This window comes from Coturnix japonica, chromosome Z, assembly GCF_054131305.1.
Source record: "Coturnix japonica strain WE chromosome Z, WE-NBRP24, whole genome shotgun sequence".
Taxonomy (NCBI): Eukaryota; Metazoa; Chordata; class Aves; order Galliformes; family Phasianidae; genus Coturnix; species Coturnix japonica.
Window position 1 is genome coordinate 28,988,673 of NC_140702.1, and position 24,422 is coordinate 29,013,094.

At 40.0% G+C, this 24,422-nt stretch overlaps 1 long non-coding RNA gene across 1 annotated transcript; it reads right to left on the minus strand.

The window, feature by feature from the left end:
- Positions 1-3,122: 3,122 nt before the first annotated feature.
- On the minus strand, positions 3,123-7,126 carry LOC107306389 (uncharacterized). The gene is made up of 2 exons (XR_001552105.3): positions 6,939-7,126; positions 3,123-5,639 (listed from the first exon to the last, which is right to left on the minus strand). It is a non-coding gene; the product is annotated as an uncharacterized LOC107306389 (long non-coding RNA).
- Positions 7,127-24,422: the final 17,296 nt, after the last annotated feature.

The following is a 24,422-nucleotide window of genomic DNA, read 5'->3' on the forward strand; positions in this document are numbered from 1 at the left end:
TTCAGTCATAAGATAGAAGATCTGTGCAGCTTTGACTTTAAGTCCCAAAACTATGCCTGCAGTAGGAACTATCTAAGATATTTCCTTTTCATAATAAATGACCCTTTCCGCTACCACAAAAGAATGATGAGATTTTATTTATACATGAGCTACTTCTTTCTATATGAGTAAAATGAGAACATTTGTACAATACAGTAGCTAGATTTGCAGATGTGCTTTTGTCTACCAGCAGTGGAATATAGCAGTCACATTCCAGCTTGCACAAATGTCCTCACTTTCCCTTCTGGCCCATCTTCTTTGCCATTTGTGTGGAAGAGGCTCCTGACTGACAAATGAATTTTCTCCTGCAGACAAGACTTGCGCTTACAAGGTCCTTCTAAGACATGCCCCATTCTTCTGTCATTGTCAGGGTTGATGCAAGACCTACCAGGAGAGGCCTTCTCCTCCATTACACAGTAATTCCAGAGGATCCTTCTTGCTGTGTGCTCTGCAAATTTCATCATAGATCTCTCAGAATTGGGGCTGTGGTTCAGAGCTGCAGCATGCTGCAGAGCCTGGACCAAGACATACATCTGAAGAAATGTGGAGAAATACAAAAATGAAATACACAAAGAGTACTATATCCATCATACACAGCCAATGAAATAAAAGTAATCGTTTGGAACCAAGAAAATATGTTTTCCGGAAAACATTCAGTTGACTTAACAACACTTAATTAAGCTCAAATTGCAGAGGCTGAAATCCACTACATACACACTATAAGAATGAAGTGAGAACTATATTCTGGAAAGAAAGAATTTCCTTAGTATGCATACAGGTTTGAAAAATGCTTAAAGTCATGTCAATACATGCAGATGATTCCAAAATCAATGCTTCCTATTTATTTCCATGGAAACTATGACAGTTGCAAAGAACACAATAGCACTGTTTTGTAGAGCAAATTCTCTGTTACAAAACACTCCTTTTTTGACACATCCCCATCATTAGCTCTGCATTTTTGCCATCGATGAACAAAGCGTGCATGCTGTGATAGTAAAAATCTGCACCAGCTGAGGTGACCCACCGTTTCACAGCTATGACACATCGTTGCTACAAAAAATATTACCAACGATTGTCCATCTTTCATCAGCCTGAACTGATGGAAATCAGACATCATTAAATCTGAACTCTGCAGTGATGTGGTAGGACAGTCCACCTAAGACTGGAGATGTGCTGCACTATCTTCAAACTGGTATGGGGCTGGTGTTGTCATGCTGCATGAGAATTCATCTTCTTCTCTGACTTGACTTTGGGTGTTTGAGCCTTCATTTTAGTCAGAGTCATGACGTAGCAGTCAGAGCTGATGGTTTATTCAGGTTCCAGGAAATCAAGAGGGATCATTCCTATCCCAAAAGACAGTGCATATCACGGTACCAGCTGAGGGCTGTGTTCTGAGCTTTTTCTCTGGTGAGGAATTCACGTCACCACTCCATGGACTGCTGTTTTGACTCCAACCGACAGCAGTGATAAAACATCTCATCACCGGTAATGATGCAATCCAGGAAATGGTTACCTTCACCCTTGCATTGGTTCAGTAGGTCCTGACAAGCCTGCATGCAGAGTTCTTGTTCCTCCTTTGTGAGCATCTGTGGGTTTAGTTTTAAGAAAACTCTGTGATATAGCAGTGTAGCCAGTATTAAATTTTCAACTTCACAAGCAGTGCTCTGGTCATAATCCTCCAGTTCTCATGGATGAGCTGATCATTCCATGCTGACAGCTGTGCATGGCCATCCAGAATGTAGCTTGTCTTTCACATCATTGTCACCTCTGCTGAAATGCACCACCCACTGCCTCACTGTGCTCACAGTCAGTGTTTGGTATCCATAAACACTCACCAAGTGTCAATGAATATCAGTGGGTGCCGCTGTTTTCACATGGAGAAATTCAGTTCCAACCCCCTGTTTGCTTCATCCGCATGTCTGTGTCACACACCATTCTGTCAGAGTGCCCTTCTGCTGCCATGTCTCACACCCCAACAGCGTGTTATGGGATATTGGAGGGAAGGTTCCACCTCTACTGCCACACCACCAACATCTGGCTCTGATGGCGTGGACAGACATCATAAAATAGGAGACATTACTTTCAAGGCAGCCTCCATACATGGTTGAATTAGAACCTTAGTGAGGAAACAGTGCTTTAGCTGGCAGCTTTGCTCCTTTTATTTATTTATTTATTTTTATTTGAGTGGCTGCTGTCATATAGAATTTACCTATAAAACCACGTTACCTTAATAGAAAGGGATTATTTTCTCATCCTTCTCAAAAATTCAATTGTGCTTTCTCAAGCCAAGGATCAGCCTTGGCACAGCCTGTCTCCAACTACTATGAGATAATGCCTTTAATTACTGCAAACAAAAGATCTTCTTTCTAAATGCTATGACTGCAGAGAATTCAAACCACACACAAATGGAGGACAGCTAAAATGTAGTGAGCTTGTAGTTAGCTCAATTCACAAATCCCAGATATTTCTGAATATACCCCTAGGCTCCCCAGACTGTACCTGCATATGCATAAATATACAGCACTGATTCCACAGCATGACTGCTATTGCATTTTTGTCATGCACAGAGAAGTAAAAAATGAAAGTCACATGTGGAAGTAGAAGAGCAGGAAAGGACTGTGCTTACTTGTAAGGCAGAGAAAGTTTTTTCAGCACTCATGAAAGAGAACCTAGCAGAGACAGACTACACAGCCTGGATGATAAACTCATAAAACAGAGGAAACTTGATCTTGTTCAGACATTTCCCCAAAGTCCTGAAAGTTATATCTGTCTCCAGCATTAAGCTACTTGTCTAAGCTGCCAGTCACTGGGCACCTGTTATACTCCCTATCTGCAGCTGAAACAGAACTTCTTACATTCCCCATCTACAGCTCAAACAGAGAATAGAGGACAGCTATTGTGAAGGACTTCTTGTCTTTGCTGGCCAGAAAAAAGCGCTTCCTTTGCTGCTGAGCAGTTCTGCAGGCTGCCCTTCAACATCCAGTCCCATGCAGATACACATACCACACTGCCTGGATGGGTGTTAGGGAAGCTGCAGAAAGGTGATCTGGTGTCACGTCAATTAAGGAAGGGGTGAGCCAAAATAGTGGTAGATTTTTATTAGACCACACATTCGTGCTGCCGTACTTTTCTCAGATATTCTGATGCAAACAAACAAAGAAAAAATGCAGATCACACAAATCACAGGACATGGCTTGCAGGTCAGAAGTGAGCAAAGTGGATCCCATGCAGCTTGTCAGGGAGATATGAACAAGACAAGAAAATTATCAAACAGATATCAGAGGCGGCATCTCTCCTGCTTCTTTCACCTGCTGATTCCTCCCCTGGTAACTCCCATTCACTTCCAGGAAATAAATCTGTTTTCATACTTTTTTAACCCATTTCAGCTCTTTTTGTCTCAGGCAGTTCAAGGCCACAGATACTTAATCAGCTACTGCTTCTTCTGAAGTGAATTTATAGAATCTATTCTCTGTGAATCAAATTCAGCACATAAACAATATTTTTCAGAGGATAGTAGAAACTGTGAAGTGTGGTGCCAAAATAAGACCTGAGACCTTCACACAGCTGCAGAAAGGAGGAAGTTCCATTTCATTTACTGTATACCATTTTCCAGTATCTCATTCCTTTGTTGACTCATGTTTGTCTCCAAATAATATCCATTCTCTCAAAGACATTCTGAGATTCTCTGACGTCATTTCCAGGGAAAAAAAATCAAAAAAGCACATAAAACCTAGAAGAGAAAATTGTCAGCTTAGGCTGATGAAAAGAATGTTATACTATGGGACATAACCACTTTGGGTCTGTGGCTTTCCCCTCTGCACCACACAGGTGCAGTAAGGCTCAGGTTATTTTAAAAACTTGTCCAAACTGAAAGCTCACACTGCAGTTTTCTCCTTGATCACCACCTGGGAAGACTACAACCTTCAACAAGGATCAATAGCAAGAAATGACAGGAGAGCAAATGCTCGTGTCTACCCACTAAACAGAGATAATTTGTCTACTTGGACGAGAAAGTAGCATGAGAATTATCAGGAAACAATTGAAAAAACAAACTTAGGAATTTTTCCCTTGAATAAAATTTCTGGGGGTAAAGGAGGAACAATTTCAGGATAAGTCAAATGCTGTAACATCATCAGGATGTTGCATTGCAGTATGAATTGACTGTCCTTACTATTACAAGCAATCAAAACAAATCAAGAAAAGAAAACAAATCAAAAAAAGAAATAAAAACCTGACTCTGAAAAGGGCTGACATTTTCAAAGCACTGTATTTCATCCTCTTATAGGAAATTTCATTAGAATTGAAACATTTTTGGTAAATTTTCTATTCTGATGAAGAAGTATTTTTGGAAATAAGAACATTCAGGTAGTGCATTTGCAAACAGCTCCATAAACAGAGCGTTTATGGAGACCTGCTATATCATTATTTGCTTGGAAGATCTATTCATTCTTTAGGTAATACGTGCACCAGCACATAAAGTTCCTGTTGAAGTCATATCTTTTCAGACCGAGACTCCTCCACCACCTTAACAATAAAGCTATTCTGGCTTTACATAAACTGAACAATTATGATTTTGTGGCTGTATCAATTACACTATATTCCGAAAGCAAGCTACTGCTGAAATTGAAACATCAAAGGACTTACAAAGCTCATCATTTTAAGCTTAGCTTGCCAGCAATTCTCTTTTCTGCCTGTCTAACACAGAATTGTATTTGATTTATATGGTACCAAGGATAGATCACAAGGACATATTATTTAATTACTGTTCTAAAACCCAGGCTTTTGCTGTGCTCTGTTTCATGTCTGCCCATTTATGATTTATGCCACATGTCAAAGACATGCCTTCTGCTAAAGCACAGAGTCCCTCTGTGAAGCACAGCCTGAATGCAGCCACTCTGAGGAAGGAAATGAGACAATCCCAGAGACAGCACACAGAAGGGCAGAACTGTTACAGGGTTCCTAGTCAGGGGGAGAACATCATGCAGGTGGAAACAAATTTATTTATTTTTTTTTTTTGTTATCATTTACTTCCCTCTCAATACTAATATTGTATTTTGGGCATACAGAATTATTGCATGCAAACCTTATAATACAGAATAAACAAATGCTGAGGAGACTTTTCTTTAATTTTTGCCTTTCTTACTACTCCTCTCCTCAAGGTCAGCTCCTCTGAGATGGAACCCTCAAAGGTCAGTTCTCAAAACATTGAGAAGATGCCTTCTGAGATTCAGCACTGATGTGTTCATGCCACTGTGTGGAATGAATCTTTGGAAGGCTGTCCTGGGCACTCACATTTGCTTTACATCCAAAAAATCTGTAAACTGTCCATCCACCTATCCATCCTCCATCTCAGAAGCATCCTACTGGGCTACTCTGTTTGTAAATAGAGTAGCTGCCTGAGCCATCTCTGGAGATGTGCTTCAGGATGAAGGGACCGTCCAGCTTTAGGTAGCAATTAATCTTGACCAGAACACTGCAGTTAATGAGAGATATTGGAACACTGCCTTCAAAACAGATGCACTTTCATCTTGGCTTGCAGAGCAATCAAAGTTACATTGCAGTTGGCATATGGCCAAGAAAGGGAGAGAAATTTCCAATGGCTGTGGAAAAAAAAAACAAACAACAAAACAAAACATTAAAAATACTGGAATTTTGCACATTCGGTACACATTTTACAAAATCCTGTGAACATGTCATGGCCAATAGAACTGGGACATCCAGGCAGATTCAGCTCTCAGCAGAGCAGCACATTTTGAGAACAGCTACAACAAACATATTTTTTTACTTGTTTGAGTAGCTGAACAGTCAACCCTTTTAAACTATCAGGCTCTTCTCAGACTAAATGAAGCTTTCAGAAATAATACAGAAAATTCCAGTAGTGTTTCTCCCATTTGTCATCCAGCTGTGAAGTTTCTCACCTTTTTATTGTTTAGGAGTCAACATGACCAAGCCAGCCACTGTTCAATTTGTGGTGGTTTTCTTTCAGACAAGTATTCTTTTTCTTTTCACACAGTACTACTCCCCAACAACAGCATTTGAAAACCATGCTTTAAAAATCTTGCTCAAGTTTTGGAATAAAAGTAGTGATGACTTACTGACTTACTAAGTCTGTCTGGGGCCAATTATGATGTCAACTTTTGTCATAGCTGTCCATATGTTGCGCCTTTGTCACTGAAATTGTGTTGATAACACGCCAGTATTTTAACTGCTGTGGAACAGAACTTGCATAGCATCAAGGCATCCTCTCTTTTTCACTTAGAGGGATGGAGGCGGGCAAGAGGCTGGAACAGACAATAGCTAGGACAGTGGGCCTCACCTGACCAAAGAGGTATATTCCCTGCTATGCAAGATTGTGTTCAGATGAAATGCTGGGCAAGCAGGAGGAAGGGACTCTGAAGGCTGTGGAAGAGGCCACAGTGGAGAAGTATTTCCCTGCAGCCCACACACTGAAAGACTTTGGTTACTGAATATCACAACATGATTTTCAAAAGCACAAGTTCAAGGTCATTTGAAATACAGCTGAGATACCTAGCAGTACAGAGCTCAGCGTCTAGCAGTCCTGGAGCAGTTTTTCAATAGACTTTGTATTTGTGCTTTCTCAGTCTGACACTGGACTAAGGATTTCACACAGAAGTCCATTTGTGATAGTAGTTTACTAAAGCTCTTTGGTACAGCATTTTATTTCCTGTGGCAAGGCTCTTCACTGAAAAAAAAAAAAAAAAAAAAAAAAAAAAGGAGCAACAAAGCATTGAGAAGTGGAATCTAACTCTCCAACTCTACTTTCTCCTTATCAGTTGGAGCTTCTTTTTTTTTTTTTTTTTTTTTAAACGTCAGACCATAGACAACTGAACATCATTCTATGGAAGGAAAAAAAAAATAAATTGTCAGTTCCTACTCACTTATTGTAGGCCATTCCTAGAATACCTCCTGGAGATAAAAGATCCCTTCCTGCTCTCATCAACAGCTGCAAATTCTCCTGCTGGCCTTGGCAGTTCTATACTCTTGAACTTGCTCTCTCCGAGAATGAAATCCAAGAAGCTGTTTTCTGGCTTGTTCCTTCCTTTGCAGTCCTGTAAAGCAGAATGACATGGGTGGTTTTTCTTTTTTGCTACTGACCCATTATACCAAGGCTTTCAAATGCTAATGTCATCAAACATACAAAAGGACCTTTTCTTCTACTCCTGTTAAGCCTATTCTCTCCTGCACTGCAGTGAAGTGAAGGTACAGAGAATTTGCCAGAAGTCAGTGTTCTTTCACAGTTCTCTGTAAATATCTGTGCAGGAGAGAAGAAAAAACTTGGTTAAATGACTATTGTAAACAAATTGTTTCTCTGGGGATGAGTAATGGGTGTACAAAATTTATAATCAGCATTATTTACACAGCAAATCACAGTCATACAGCTTACAACATCCGAATGCTCATACTTCTGTTTAGAAATAGCCATCAGAGAGAAGAATGGTATATTACTCTACAGCAAATGTAGGAAAAAATACCAGGTGCAGGGAACATCTGTTCTTTTCTTTGCATGATAGTTAACAGATTATGTTCCCCTTCCTGAATCTGCAGAGATCTCAGCAGCCTTGCTTTGTTTCTGCCATCAGGGAAGATTGAGACTGCTCATGTATTAATGTTTAGTAGTAACTGCATTGCAGCAGCAAATAGAAGACAAGCAGAACTAGTGAGTTGTCCTGTCCTGCACTATGAAATCCTGCACAGCCTTGTGCAACACGTGTCAAGTAAGATATAAGAACAGGACAGTAATAAGAGGGAATTATTACAGAGATTCTGTGCATTTAATTTTAGCAGTCTGCTATTAAGACACATATGTACAGAGTCCTATTGTACAGGCAGTGGTGGAAGTCTAGCACATCTCATCTGAGATTCAGTCTGTTGTCATTCACAGGACTACACTCAGCTTCCCAGCTCCACCAACTGTGACTGTTCCTTAGGACCTCACCGTTCTCCTGTGCAGAAATACCCTCTTCTTGAGCAGTTCGTAACTTAGCCTGAATGAGGTTTTCCAAAACAAATCTCCCAGCTGTGTCTCTCAGAGAGTTTTGTAGACAAGTGCTCTCTGCTGTGCTTGAGCAAGAGGCTATTCAATGAAATCAGTATGAAATTTGATTAAAGCAGTAAAGAAACACAGTAAGGAATAAGCCTGTGGAATCTTCTACCACAGAAAGATGTGTGGGCAGATTTTGTCAAGAGTCACAGACATCAGACTTCAAAAAGACAGTGTTCCTTTTACAGCCTGGCTCCAGCAACAGTCTGAGTAGAAAGGCTACAGAAACTGGCCAAGTTGCCATGATCTCCTTAAATTGCATCAGTACTGGCAGAGATGGAAACAGAGCATTAGCCTAATCCAGCAGGGTATATTTTGTGTTCCTGCACCACAAGTCAAACCTGAAAGCATATTGTTAGCAACCTGTTCTCCAGAACCCAGGAGATACAGGAGACCCAGGACAGCAGCCAAGCAATGCTCACTGGTTTTAGTGACTAGGACAGAAGAAGTCTTTTGGGGTACTGTGTTGACACTTATGAACTGTGTCAGGAAATCAGAGAAGTCAACACAAACTGTACCACAGATATATTTCCCCTCAAGGTTTGTCACTGCCAGCTTGCTCGCCCACCTATTTGGACTATAGCTCAGAGGCAAGTCGAGCTTCCAGAAGGTCATGACACTACAGCCAGAAGTCAAACCATTTCTATCTGTGTCAAATGTGCCAAGAAGTGCATTTGCAGAGACTCACAGAGTATCATTTTGCAGGCAGCTAGCATGGCTTAAAAGGAGTTAAGTGGACTTAAATCCCAGTTCTCTGTAACTTATTTTAACTGGAGAGATACAGATTTTAAAGCTAGACTATTCAGTGGATAAAGAGTTGGTTGGATGATCTCAGTCGGAGGATTGTTGTCAGTGGCTCTATATCCAGGTGGAGGCTAGTTGTGAGTGGTGTCCCTCAGGGGTCAGTCTTGAGACCTCTACTTTTTAACATCTTTATCAATGAACTAGGTAGTGGGATTGAGCGCATAAGCAGCAAGTTTGCTGATGACACCAAGCTGAGTGGTGCAGGTGATATAATAGAAGAACAAGATGCCATCCAGAGGGACCTGGACAGGCACAAAAAGCGGGCACAGAAGAACCTAATGAGATTCAACAAGGCCAAATGAAAGGTGTTGCACTTGGATCAGAATAATCCCAAGCATGTGTTCAGAATGGCAGAAGAAATCTTTGAGAGCAGCCCTCCTGACATGGGGGTCCTGGTAGTTGAAAAGCAGGACATAAGCCAGCAGCATGCTCTTGCAGCCCAGAAGATCAACAGTATCTTGAGCTTCATCAACAGAATGGTGGCAGCAGGGAGAGGGAGGGATTGTCCACCTCTGCTCTGCCCCATCTGCAGTACTGTGTCCAGACCTGTGGCCCCCAGTACAGAAAAGATGTGGAGCTGTTGGAGTTGATCCAGGGGAGGCAATGAAGATGATCAGAGGGCTGGCAGACCTCTCCTACGAAGAAAGGACAAGAAAGCTGGGTTGTCCAGCCTGGAGAAGGGTTCAGGGGGACATCTCTGCAACCTTCCAGTAGTTAAAGAGAGCTTTCAAGCAGGAAGGAGATTAATTTACTACACCGTGTGATAGTGATAAGACAAGGAGGAATGGCCTTAAACTAAAAGATTTAAGTTAGATGCTAGGAAGAAATTTTTTACTCAGAGGGCAGTGAGGCCCTGGCACAGCTGCCCAGAGAAGCTGTGGTGCCCCATCCCTGGAGGCCAGGTTGGATGGGGCCCTGAGCAGTTGAGTTGGTGGGTGGAAATCACAGGTGCTCATCACAGGTGGTTGGAACTGGCTGATCTTTGAGCTTCTTTCCAACATAAACCATTCTATAATTCTGTGATTCTATGAAATTCTCCAGTTGCCTCTTTTTCCTGCTTTGCTGCCACATCCCACACAACACGCAGCTTCTTTCCAGTTTCTGAAGGATACTGTGATGAGAACATCATCACTGCAGGAGAACAGAGGGAGTTGGTAGCAACACTGAAACTTAACCTCTCTCAGGATGAGCCCTTACAGTGTATCTCAATAACAGCGTGAGAAACAAGTTTCAGACTCTTCACTACAGAACTGGCTCTGTCTTTTCTGACAGCATCAGGAGAGAATAAACTGGGGACAAGACCAAGAGAAAGGAAAGGATCTTCACAGTGGCTGTTGCATTTTCCACAGGTTAAGAATAAAGCAGAATGACTCCTTTTGCAGTACAACAGATACATGCTTACTCAAAGTCTAGGTTAAAAAAAAAAGTCAGATGATCATTTAAAGATACTAGAAGTCCCAAAGGACACCACTGATTTCATGGGCCCTGTGGATAACTTTAAACAGTATGTTGAGAATGGCTGCTGAGCAGAGTGCTGGGAGGGGAACAGACTTCCATTTCAGTAGACCCTTGTTCCATTCCTGTTATTGACTGTTGAAGAAGAATTATTATTCAGGGATCCCTTCTCTTTACTGCTACTTCTTTTTTCTTTTTTGGTCTAATTGCAAATAATTTTTACTACTTGATATATGTTGCTTTTTATATCAGTGTAGACATGTGTCCACAGGTGTTGATGGATGCCACGTATTTTAACTGAATCCACTGTGCATAGATTCCTTCTTTAGTTCGGCTCTGTGCTCTAAGAATCAAATTTCTCTTCCACACCATATCTGCAAACCAGCAAAAAGCTAGACCTAATGAAACTTTTGGGGAAGGCAATGAATGTTATCAGCCATTTGTTGGCTATTCACCCAAGTAGAAGAGGCTAACAATACTATGCAGAGACCAGAATTCCCCTAAACAGTCTCTTAGCAAACTTATTTTTGTGTTTGCATTCTAGCTGGCAACAGCCCTTTATGCTGCTTATAGAATTGATCAGTACATTAGAATCTAATGCCCAGCTGGATCCAGTATATATTCTATGCAGCTCGTTGCCAGCAAAATACGATAATGAATGGAAAGTCATGCAGCCAGTGCATGCACTAAAGAATTTGTCTTATCTTTAAAGTGTATGGAATTTAAATCAGACAAGCTGACTGCTTGAATGTCATAAAAATAAAGACAGTTTCAGGCCATTTCAGTCTGATCATAACATCTGCCTCTTATGAGGTTTATTTCAAGTCCAGAAACCATACTTTGTCCCTCTTCACCTTAATCTTTTGAGGAGGAAGGAGCTATTCTTTCAAAAAGCATAATGAAGAATGTGTTTTGTTGATAAATATTGTGTAATGGAACTATGCAGTTCTGGAGGAGGCAAAGAATTTTTTATTGTTTCTAAATAAACTTTTCCTTTTACAGAAAGCAGAAATGGAAATAGGCAAATGCTAAAACCCTGAAGCTGTCAGAGCAGCTCCCTTGAGAATTTTTAGTCTGCTGGTTTTGTCATAGCCAATCACACTGATTGCTTTGCCACTTTGCATCTTAAATAATAAGCTTTTATTAGCAAAAGAAAGCTAAAGTTGCCTCCTTCACCAGCCCACCTTAACCAATACTGAGACAGAGCTGATGCCATTTATACACTTCTTCAGCACACTAGATATGGCTTTACATTTCTTTGCTGCTGAAGACTCAGAAAACACTGAGTGTTTAGTCAAGCAGCAAAGATACAGAATACAACTCAGGCTTTGTTGCTGCTGCAATGTCCTGAATTCATTTCTGGAAGCTATTTGTAAAATGACACATGTACCTTCATTTCACACTGCTTCTTCCCTGGCTCTGTGGGGAGAGGTGGTGATTAGATTTTGTACACGAAGGTGAGGAAGGAGACAGAGCAATGGCCTGAATGTGTTTGCTCTTAACTAGAGAGTACTGGTAGAGAGGGAAAGTAATGCTTAAGACATCTCATGATCAAGATGAAGAAGGGAAAAACTGGGGAAAATAGGATCAGTTCTACGTTTTTGGGCTAATAGTTTTTCCTTACAGCCATGCTTTTGAGTTGAGCACTGGGAGCAAATCAATAAAAATTCTCTTGAATTGCTCAGCTTTTAGCCTTCCACCAAAACAAAGAGCTGTGGCAGAGAAAGGACAGTGACTTGCCTTAATTAATTTGAACAAAAGAGAAACATCATGAGGATCTCTGTATGATTCATAAGTGCAATGCTTCTTTTAATCTAATGACTACAGAATTTCAAATTTAACTCCATGGGAATTTTCCTTTCTGCTCCCCATTTGGTGAATTTTTTATGACTGTTTCAACTGCTAAAGTAGTCTTAGATATGCTGACCTGGAAAAATCTTCTGCATTAATGGGAAACAATGTCTGATATAGCTATTAGCAGGCAGCAGAACAGTAGGGGAGATCGTGGTAGGCAGTGTCTGCAGGCCTAAGATGCATAGCTGGTTTCTCTACATCTTACCCAGTGGGTCTGGCCTTCACACCCATCTCATTCTTTTATCCTTTAGTCACTAGAAAATCCCATCTCTTCACTCCAGTAAGCCTGCTTCATTCCAGCACCAAGCAGAAAGTTTTCAGGGCACTTTTACAGGTAACTAATTTTTCCAAGCAGTCAAGAATAGTAATAAGTTATTCCTCACTTTCCCTTGTCATTTCCATTACTTTCCCCTGCCTCAGGCTCTGCAGCCAGCTCCTAGTGCTGGCAGAGCCTTCCAGTTTCCTGTGGCCTGCACACCACATGTGCAAGAGGGGAGAATGGCACAGCTGATTATCCAGAACTGATGGCAAATTAATGTAAAATGAAAAGCTCTATGTGCACCTGAAAGTCTCAGCAAGTTAGTACATCAGCATCTTCCTTTCTGAGATGTCTGAATGTCCTAGCCTGCTGTGCTGCAGATGTGCTTTGTTGTGTCATAATTCTCAAAACACTGCCTGATAGGTCTAACAGAGCCAGAGAAATAGCTCGGAAAAAAACCTCCATAAACTGAAGCTGAAAGGTAAACAGGCAGGTGGGAGCAGCAGTTCAAAGTGCTAGTCTCATTTTCCTCCTGGAACACTTCCTTATTTTTATTTTATTACTGGGACCTGCTATTAGGGCCCAAATTATGTCTCACAGTAATAAGACCTGATAACAAGTCACAGAAAGATGATAATTCACCTTCATCCCACTAGCAATCTCTGGAACTCAAGTGCCAAGGTAGTAAGAAAAGAGCTGCTAGTTGTTCCTTTCAGCAGCGTTAGTTTTTGAAGGTTCTGATGAGTAATAAACAAGACAACAGAGATGGTTTTGCAGGCACACTGCTGGAGCAAAAAATCAGCCACAGATTTGGTTAAGGCATTTATCTGTGGCAGAGCATAACCATGTTTTCTGGGGATCTATGGTCTCACGTAGTTGCTCTGTGAAACCATTTAAAAGCAATTACTGAAGTAGATAAAATTCTGAGCTGATCAAGTTAGAAAGTGGTCTTGGAAAGGGAATCAAGAAGTTGTCAGAGATCTTGGTTTCTCAGAAGTGGTGCTAAGGTCACTGAGAGTCACATTTGCATTTATATTTACATTTGTTTCTGGCACTTGGGCCATCTAGGTATTTGGGAAGATTGCCTTTTCCACTTTATTACCTCAATATGAATTTCCTGCTGCACAAAGAAAGTGCACTGAAGCCATAATAACTCATTCTGCATATCTGAGCATGAAAGTCTCCATCAGCACATATCCAAATGAGGAAAACAGCATCCTTGGAAGAGAATACTCATTTCAGATTTCATACTACAAACAAATAAGTTCACCATAATGGCAAGGGTTAGCAGACCAAGACACTATGTAGGATCTCATCTTCCTTTCCTCTCTGTGTCCATAGAGGAAAACCAGCCTGCTGATTTTTGCTAAACAGCCATTTCCCTGCATAGATCTGTGATATGTATTTTAATCACAGGCAGAGTCTGGCTTGGAAAACCCTTTGCCAGTTTGAATCACAAATGTCACATGTAGCTTTCCACAAAGACACAGCCACTGCCAATTTTAGTGGTTTTGGACACATCAAAATATTCAACAGCTGCATGACAGAAGACAAAGGCACTGATAGTGTAGTTGGCCTTTTACCTTTTTTAGTGACAGTCTCCGTACAGACATAGAAAAATTCTGTCTCTAATTACATTATCCATCTCACGTGATTCTTTCATTCATCTAATAAGGATTGATGTCAGGAATCCCACAAACTCATCTGATGCTTTTCTCTGGGTATCTACTGTCCAGGAGCTTTCAGACTGATGTATTACTTTCTTGTGAAAATATTGTGTTTCTGTTTAGCTAATTGAGGTAGGCAGCAAAACAGTGTGACAGTACTACTCACTGGGAAATTCTTCCCTGAGACATATCCACCAAATATTTCCTTCTTAAAAACAACAAATGATTATCTTCCCCTCCATTTTCTCTATTCCAAGCTGAGCTCACTGATGCAAACCATTCTCCAGGCCTCATTCCCTCAACGTACTTAATATGTCTTCAAGCACAGACTTGAGCCAGCAGAAGGGTATCCATAGCTGTGCTACAACCAGGGTTGAACACAAACCTAAGATAATGACACAGAAGTATGGTCATACCATGTTCATGGGATCTTGTCTGAACAGCAGAGAAATAATTAACTCTATGGGAGAAACATAACATAACAAGAGGAGCTGCTCCTATGATGTGCTTACCCACTCCTATCTAGTGTAATGCTTGCTCTAGTACACTGAGATGCCTGTTTTCTTTCTGAGCTTTATTTTAATGGAAATTTCCCTGCTGGGTTTGAACAGCAACTGAAAGTTTCTTGTTCTCCACCAAGGAAGACAGTGATCAGATCCTCTTTAAGACTCCTAAGGGCTGTTTCTCAGCTCCTTGTTGATTTGACCTTCAAGGGTGGGCCTAGATTGTAGGTCAGTATAATGAGAGCCGGTGATCTGAGAAGCGAGAATGAATAGTTCCTTGCTGTGTATGGTTGAACTGGATGATCCTGGAGGTCTTTTCCAATCTCAGTGATCCTATGATTCTGTGAAGCTCAGGAGATTTTGCCTCCAAGTGTCTTAGCCAACCACAGCAGCCATTTCCTGCAAGTGTCTGTTCCCAGTGGAAATGGGGCAGGAGGCTCTCTAACAGATTTCAGTGTCATGAAAGCTCTTGACAGCACAGGAACATCACACACAGTGCTACCTACCTCTTATAAAGTACAAGGAAAACTTGGGGCAATTTTGGCAGAGCTCAAGGCTAGCAGGTATTTTGTGAGGGACAAAGCCTAAAAGCATGAACAGCAAATCTGACTGATTGAGGGTCACACCTAATCAGTATAACCCTGTCCCAGCCCCTGAAGATGCAAAGTTCAGATTAGCGTGTGTTGCTGTACAACCTAAACCAGTTCTGAATCACAAACAGGAATGCTCATCCAGAGGTCTTGCTGCAGTGCAGGAGCTCACAAGGAATAGAGTAGTCACAGCAATGCAGAATAAACATGGTAAAAGGCTCCACCTGCCATGCCCACACCTATTTATTAATTACAGGGGCCGACAGTATCAACCCTGTTCAAAACCTGTGTGATGCACTGAAACAGAAGTCTGGAAAACACTTGATAAGTACTATGGTTCACATTACAAAAAACAGCCTGATGATAGCCAAAGACAAAATGATCTCCAAAACATTCTACTGGCTGTGGCTCAAAGTTGTTTACCTGCAAATGTAAACAAGCAAATGAGTTCACAGACAGCTGCTGCAACTTGCCTTGCAAATGATGGCAAGAATCTGTTAATTGAAATGCAGTTATTGTTACTGCAGTCATTACATTGTCTTAATTTCTAAAGAGAATAGTCAGATCTTCACTGACAGGCTTCTCAGGCTGCGTTGTCACCAGTCTGACTTTGCTACAGAGCAGAATTTGCCTCTTAAGCCTAGAAAAACCTGAGGTTTACCAGTGCAGCTGGACTGGATTCTAGCACACCCACTCCACCTCCTATCTCCTCATCCTTGTACTTCCCCACCTTCTACCCCTGATCTCTGCCGATTTCATCATTATTCACAACACTTTTCCCCAAAGAAGTATGAACAAATGAATTAAAGGAAGAAGGAGACAAAGAAGTGTTTCAAGGGATATCTATCATAATAAAAGCTAGCAGTTCTTTTGAGCTTTTCTAAATCTAAGGACTCTGCACACCAAACACACAACCCAACCTTTCTGGATATCCTCATCTAGGGTCAGCAGAGATATTTATCCACTTCTTCATGAAAAATGCCATCTGTGCTGAGAGATAGGAAGCTAGAAACTGCTGTAATATCTCATCCAGTGTATGATTAATAGCAGTTCTGTACCCTGACAAACAGGATGAGAAAGAAAAATCAGCTGGGTGGGCAAGATAAACCACTGCAAACAGTTCACATTGAGGCATCTGAATCTTCACCCCCCCTCCTACCAGCAATATGAAGGTGTGAACCACAAACGGCTGCTGTTCACTGAATTATTATGGAAAAGTCATGGCAGGATTAATCCTTCCACTTTATTCCTCCTAGAATAATAATAATAAAAAATTAAATAGTAAGCCATTGGCACATCAAAAACTGTATGTGAACCTAAGCTGCGTAAAGGTTTTTGTTCCTTTTCTTTCCATAATTTTTCACCACACATACCCCAGCCCAATAAATCATGGGAATTAAAGACCTAATCTCAAACCAATTATCCTTTCCAGGTATACAACTTTATCAACTCCTCACATACATAACTGTACTTTACTGATTGCTTATCAAGCTTAAAGAAGTTCTTCTGAGGCAAAAACACATAGAATAAATAAGTTCGTCAGCTAGAAGAAAGTAGCTGTCATTTTCTAAGTTCAGAACTGACTAACTGCGTGAAAGTTCACATGCAACATATATTCTGAAAATAAATTTTCCTAAACTGATAAAGAAAAATGTCTTGCAAAAGAATTCTGAGAGCATGACTCTGGAAATCCCTCATCTTCAAATAAAAACAAACCAAGACAAAAAGAAACAATACACAAAAGTAGAAAAAACAAAGAAACAACAGAAACAACAACAAAAAAACCACCCAGACTAGCAAGAAAAAAAGAGCATGGCAAAAAAAAAAAAAGAGAAAAAAGAAAGAAGAAAGAAAAAAAAGATAGATATGTTTTCTTGTCAGGAAGTGTTTTTTACTTCTGCCTTTTACTTTTAGCAGTGGCCCTGCAGACAGCTGACAACACCCACTTCGTAATATCAGCTGCAGAACTGTGCTTGTCCACTGGCTTTCTGGTGAGAAGATGAATCTGAGCAGATCATGCTGTTTTTTAAACAGTATTAACAAAACCTGGGGACTGCTTCTAATTCTCACAGACATTATGCAATAGGGGAAAAGCAAGGTGAGCACAGATGCCAATTAATATTACATGGAATAAAAATCTTAAAACGGAGTTTCCATGGTGTGCGTGCTTGTGTTCATGACCTACACACTTGCAACAGGAGATGAAGCCCTTCAGAAATCTTACACAACAAACTAAGCAAAATACAACAGACATTTCTCGTTTGTTTTTTTTTTTCTTTTAACCCTTCCAGGTTTCCCCCTATCTCAAGAGATCTGAACTGCAGAACATGACTTTTTCCCTGGCTCTGAGATAGGACTCATTGCCTATTCTGCTTGAAGTCAATAACTTACCAAGGGAAGTTTTCACACAATTCATTCTGTCTCCTAGATGATCTAACAGATTGTAAAAACAAGGATTTATGTGGAAATACTTTGGGGATGTTGTGTTTGATTGTCTTCATCATTAAAAAATATCACCACCTTGTGTTGCTTCCATCCAGCAAGACAGACTTTTATATGTAAATCATCCCCTAAGCATCCTAATGAGGTACATAAAACTGCCTCCTTTTTCTGAGCAGAGACTCCATGGAGAATTCTCTGTTCAGCAGCACTGCTATAACTTATGAGCAACCTGGGGAGCGCACTAATGTATCCAAAGCGGCCTTAACCTTTATGGAGCAGTCAATAAGTACCCAAATTTCAATTTCTAACTCAGTACTAAGTACACTTTCAAGTCCTTCCAAATACAAAAAAAGGTAGAAAGATTGGAGGCAGTTTCATATTTTCAAGATAAGACCTCTAGTTTAAAAAATGAAAGCAATATATTTGCTGACTAAACCTTCTTGTCGTGGATGTTCCCGTGGCAGCAAAAGAAACTAATATTTGGCTTCTGTTATGGGACACATGTCAAGTGATTTGTGAAGAATCTATGACAGCTGAATACTTGGTGAGAAGCAACACAAATCTTTGCAGGAGCTGGGATAAGATAGCACTTCCACTGCCCTTGGAACAGCACAAATCCTTATTGGGCATCAGTGTCTTCTTTATAGAAAGATAGGGACACTGCCACAGGAGGGGCTGGAGATCTGTATGTTTTTGTCTCTGACCTTGTGGCATTAATTGTGGACACACCAACCCTTCAACAAAGAAGGCTTTTGCCAGCACAGTCTCAAAGGGCAGCACAGGCGTACTCAGTCCTCGTGTATCATACTGCCTTAGGACAGCTTTTTTTCTATGAGAAGATGCCCAGAAATCTACACAGGTGATGGTAGTGTCCATCATTACTACTAAATGTCAATGATGTTCAGCTTTCATGGGATCTGGCCATTGGCCTGTGGAACTCTAGACCACTGTAGTGACCTCCACAGCTTTGTTCATCCTATTTCAAGTTTGTAAATTCTGTGCACAGACTCAAGCTCCTCTCATCAGAAGGCCAGACTAGCCCAACAGGGAGGCACTGTGTATGTAGGGATGAAGGCGCTGAATAGGTCTGCAGGGCTTACTTCTTAGTTCTAGTGGTATGGCCTTTGAGTGCCTAATTCCAGCCAGATTGTACTTGCATGGCTCAAGGTGTGCATAGATAACAGACTTAGCTTCTGACACTCTAGGAAAACTTGGTACTCAAACTACCAGCCAGCCTCTCTTGGGGAGGCAGGGTTGGTTATTTGTCCTCCTTAATGGGCAGTCAACCAACAGTGATTTATCTGTGGCACTCCCTCCAAACTCAGGCCTTCATAAAGCATCAGGACGTAGGACTGCACCTTACTGTATTCATACAAAAAAAAAAAAGCATACAGTTTTCAGCTGGATTACCAAGGGAAAAGATGGAGGGTATGAAAAACCATTTTGTTCATGAACTGATAACAGATCCTTGAAACTCTTTTGATGGGAGGTGGCTTAATTCAGAAAGATCAAGTAACACACTAGTATGTCATAAATTCAAAAATGCCTTGCATATACTCAGTACTCACAATCAGTGGATTACGACAACTGATAAGCAGAGTTCTAAGGGCAGATTAAATCCTTCTACATTGTAGAATAGGGCAGTGAGGTAAAAGAGAAAATGCAGATGAAATACATAAAGAAAAATCCTGAAATCATTGCAGATTAAAAAGTAAATGCAAACAGCAGTCCCTGGAGACAGCAGCAAAACATATGGAAAATCAAAACACAAACATCAAAAACCATGACAGGAGAAGAAAAGCTCAGTTTCACAAAGTTCAAACTTAGCTAACAGCATAGTAATTAACAAAAAAATAATAAAAAGAAAAGAAATAATCAAATCAAATCAAGTAAATGAATCAAAAAATAAAAAAGAAAATTAAAAAACAGAAAAAGAAAAAAAAATGAAAAAGAAAATGAAAAGAATCACCTTTTTACAGCAGCATTCTGTGAGCATGGGAAATGTCTCTGTTCAAATGCCTTTATTGTAAGACACCACTGTGAGCATCTGCAAGAACAAAGAGCACATCAATCACTAAAGTCCTGTGCTAGTGAGCTTCTTTGGCCTGCCTTTTCCTAAGGAAAGGTAAAACAGAAACTCTAGAGACTTTGCCTAAACTGTACAGATGTAGCCCTTCTCCCAGCAGTCACTGACCATTAACAATGTCAGTCTGTGCATGCCTCTGAACGCTGGAAGTTCAGTTAGTAGGATAAGCAGGACACCTCTCTACTTAAATCTACTTTGAAGAGAGGAAGAAAAAAATTACACTTTTATTAAACCACAACTCTTAATTACAGTCAGTGACACGATGAGACCAAAATGTTGTGTCACATAATTCTGCCACAAGTAATAACTAGCTCCTAGAGTTGAAGATAGCTGCAAAACCATGGAAATTTTTCAGATTAATTTTCCAACACTAAGTGCAGAGTCACTTTTTAACATAAAAATGGCCATTTTTGGTCTAAAGCAAGGGAGCACTGTGCCCAGCTTATCTGTACCTGTAGACAATAACAGAAGTATTAGAGCTAAAGAGCTTTGTGAGAATGCTGCAAAGCTTTAGAATATACTTTCCTAACCATCAGTAATTTTGAATTCAAAGACTTTTACAGCCAGAGGATATTTATTTATTTATTTATCTGTCTATCTATTTATTTATTTATTTATTTTTAATTTTAGGAGTATCCAATGAATTCTGTGAAATCTGTCTAGTTGCCTTGTGAATCTGAGCAAATTTTTAATAGCCACAACATCCTGAGGCAAAGAGTTATACTAACAGTAACTTGTGTAAAGAAACAGTTCTGCTTTGGCCTATTGAGAGGGAAATTGGATATGCAGTGTACAGTATTTTCTCGCAGTCAGGGATAAACATCTCTAGAACTTATATGACCACAGATGACACACAGCCCCATTTCCAGAAATATCCATTTACTTTTGTTTAAAGCAGAAATGACAAAAGCTATTAACACACATTTTGCTATTTATTTCAGGCCTCTTCTCTGAGCTCCCAAGACAAGGTTTTCTTAAGGAAATTCTGAGACTCGTTGTTGCCACTGCAGACCAGGACTGCACTGTAGGACCCAATTTGGATTTCAGCACCACTGTCAGATTTCTGAGATTCTTAAGTTGTTACTACACAAAAGAACTCCTTGCGAGATGCAATATTCCCCAGCTCTCAAGATTAGAGAACAGAGCTAGATAATGTGAGTCAACAATACCACAAGAGCTCTAAAACCATGAGGAAAATAAAATGAGCCTAGCATTAGCTATAGTCACAAATCACAAGCCAGACTTGCAATTTCAAAGAGAATGATGCAATTTTGTATACTTCAACTTAGCCATACTTCAAGATTAGTTTAAAAGCCATGGATAAAAACTTCTGATAAGCATAAATGAGAAGAGCATAATTGCACTGACTACTGCATGAGTATGAAAAGAGATGGCAGGAAATGTACCAAGATTTTTCAGAAGAGAACTGAGAGTCTGCAAACAGTGGGACAACTCCACAGAACTAAGTGTATGAACTACTAAATTCAACCATAACTGGAATGTTCAAAATAAGAATAAAACTGCCTGCTGTGGTTGGAGGAAAACAAAGCAAGACAAAACAAAACCACCACCACCAACAACAAAAAAATAGCAACAAAGAGATCTGAAGGAATCACTCTACTGAAGAGCCAATGTAAGTTTATGATAGTTACAAGCAGAGCTGCGTCATGTCTCAGCCACTTGGTGAAGTACAAGCATCATCTGAGGAACAGATGTGAATCTCAGGTAAGTCAACCTGTGAGGGATTCAATCTCACCATGGTTGTGCTCACTGTATACTCCCTGAAGCTTTCTCTAACCTCAAAGATGAACATCTTGTATCATCAGTGGAGAATGTCTCGCTGTTTGACATTTGGAAATGAGATCCATGGTGCCTGATGTCCCCTGATGCACATCTTATGCTTTTTGTATTGTTAGTCTTCTCTCATCTTGCCTTGTCTTGGTTTTGTCATTCCAGGAATGCTTTTGGATTTTCTTGATTTCTTTGTCTAGCTCTTTTCTCCACCAGCTCTTCTCCCTTCAGTCATTCCCAGCATACCGTGAAGAGATCACTCTACCCTCTCCCAGTCTCCTGGAGGAAGACTCTGCTTCTTGATCTGTGTACATCACCAGAGTGGTACTGGTCAAGTCAGAAAGCCGTAATTAAAGCAGTAGGTAATCCCCACTTCTTTCAGAACTGTTGTTTCTAAGATTGCAATTACAGACATAAGCAAAGACACTGCAGTGCAACTACTGAGAAAAAATGGTAAAACAGGGGAGAGAAGGGTAAGTCCCTCATCAGTGGGGTAATGTAAATATTTTGAGTGTTGAGGCATCTATTTTGGAGGGAACTTTTTTTTTTTCTGTATTAAGTGACACTTTTCATTTTCTTTCAGAATTCTATTTGCTTCAGAAATAAAAAATGACACTTGCATATTTTAGTTTGACCTGTGAGCACAAACTGGAAAACTGTGTAATGAGTTATTTTCCTTAATAGTCACAAACAGGAATAGATCTAAACAGAAATAAATTGCTTACATAATCTTAAAATAATAATAATAATGCATGCTGCTGACAAAATTGTGATATTCAGAGAATATAAAAATATTTTTTCTAATTGTTAACCAAGCACAGAAATGACAATTCATTAAAAAAAAGCTGCCCCTGTACTTGGCAAAAGTTTGAGACTAAGAAATTAAAAGGGCCAGCATGTTTCTGAATACTTTAGTAATAAATAGTTAGCTCTCTCAGAAAAATTAAATTCAAGGTAAAATGGCCTAGGAGATAATCACCAAACTGAAGGATTAAATAATCAGTGAAACTTTCCAATCTGCAGAATGGAACTGCAGTGATAAAGCTATTGCTGGGCAACTTATTAAAAGGAAATTAAAATGATCAAAAGAGAACATAACTGACAGCAATTCACCATAAAAATTACCATATCCAGTCATCTGGATCATTCAAAGCAGTGATTGTTCTTTATTTCTCTGTTAAGTAGGAAGGTGTTCTGTCTTAAACGACAGACAGCCCCATCAGGCATTGTTCCCAATGGCCACATATCAGGAGAAGGTTGTACCCTTTCATCTGAAACAGCCAAAGACAATTCTTTGGACAGTATTTCTGAGCAAGGTGCAGAAAGAAATATTAAAGAGAGAGGTTTTTACAGAAGTGGAAGCTACTTCTTTTAATGCAGCCCAGCACTTAAGGCTTTCAGTAGAGAAAGAAAAGCAATTTTTACTGTATCTTTCACTAGATCCTTGGAAGATAACTAAAGAAATGAGTGTGAGTCATCATGGGGAAATGTATGTAGCTTCTAAATTCACAGTAATGTTCAAGACAGTGGAAAGCCAACAAAACCTTAGGAAAGGCACCAATTATATCAGAAGATCACTAAAGTAAATATGCATCTGCATCTCAAAAAAACAACATAAAGAATGTATAAAGCTACGAAATATCAATATGTGCAAGCAGCTTTCTATGCTCAGACTTTAATAAGCTGATCTGAATAGATCCACCTCATGAATTTTAACTATCTTTCCTAAACAATGACTGTACACAGTAAGAGAAGCTCTTGAATTTCACCTTTTCCACTACATCATGGAATAAACGTCCTGCAAATGCCAGGGTACAGAAGCTAACAGTGCTACAGAGAAATCAATGCATCTCAATCTATTGAAGCAGAAATATTCTATGAATATATGACTCATTAAATAGTGAGAGACTGAAATCATATGGCAGTATATCTCATTGTTATCACTCAGTCTGCAGCAGAAAATTGCATGTAGTGGGTTTAATGAAGACCCAGTTGACAGCAAAGTGAAAAAACAAGAAACAACTGAAATTAATGAGGAAGCAGGATGGGAAGCTGAAAGGGTAGAGTTGCTCTTGGTTAGCATGGTTTGATCATCATCTCACCGCCTGAGCTCATAACCCTCATTATCATGAGGGTAGTAAATTTATTTGCTGCGCACTGTGACCTTTATGCTGACAACTGTGACACTATCCTATCAATTCCGAAGGCTCAAGGGAGCCTACATTTACCTACAGTGCTGGGCTGTTAGTTTAGGGCCCACTTTTCTCTAAGTGTCACAGTTTTGCTAGGGTCTGAATCCTCCAAAACTCACTTCTACTTTTGTGGAGGAAATTAAAGAAATCTCAGCAAATTTGAATGTGGCATACAAATCATTAAGTGAGATGCTTCTGTGCATATCTTTCCATCTGAGCATACAGAGATGCAGATTTTGACCCTGAAGGATTCTCAGTTCAGTTAAACAGAGGAAACTGCACTCTACAGTTCTTATCTGATCAGTTTCCTAAAGTAGAAAACATGCTAGGGAACACAGTGGCCACAGTTTTGAGCCTACTAGTTCCTTCTTTCCAATGTGACATGGAACCAAAGCAACAGATCAAGTTTATCATTTATAACTGAATTTCCTCCAGAGAATGTCAATCTGTATGTGTCCCACCTACAAAAGTTTCTTCAGTATAATTGCTTTGCCTACAAGAGGCTGTTATCATTGTTTTTTCAATGTTGACTTTTTCATATTATCTTTTCTATGAGATGCAGTCTTCACTTCTTTCAGAAGTCTTTAGATTCTGTCAATACTCTGCCAAACAGAAATAGAATAGAATAAACAGCAGCCTCCTAATTGAACTGTATTTCTCACACTGATATGATATTCT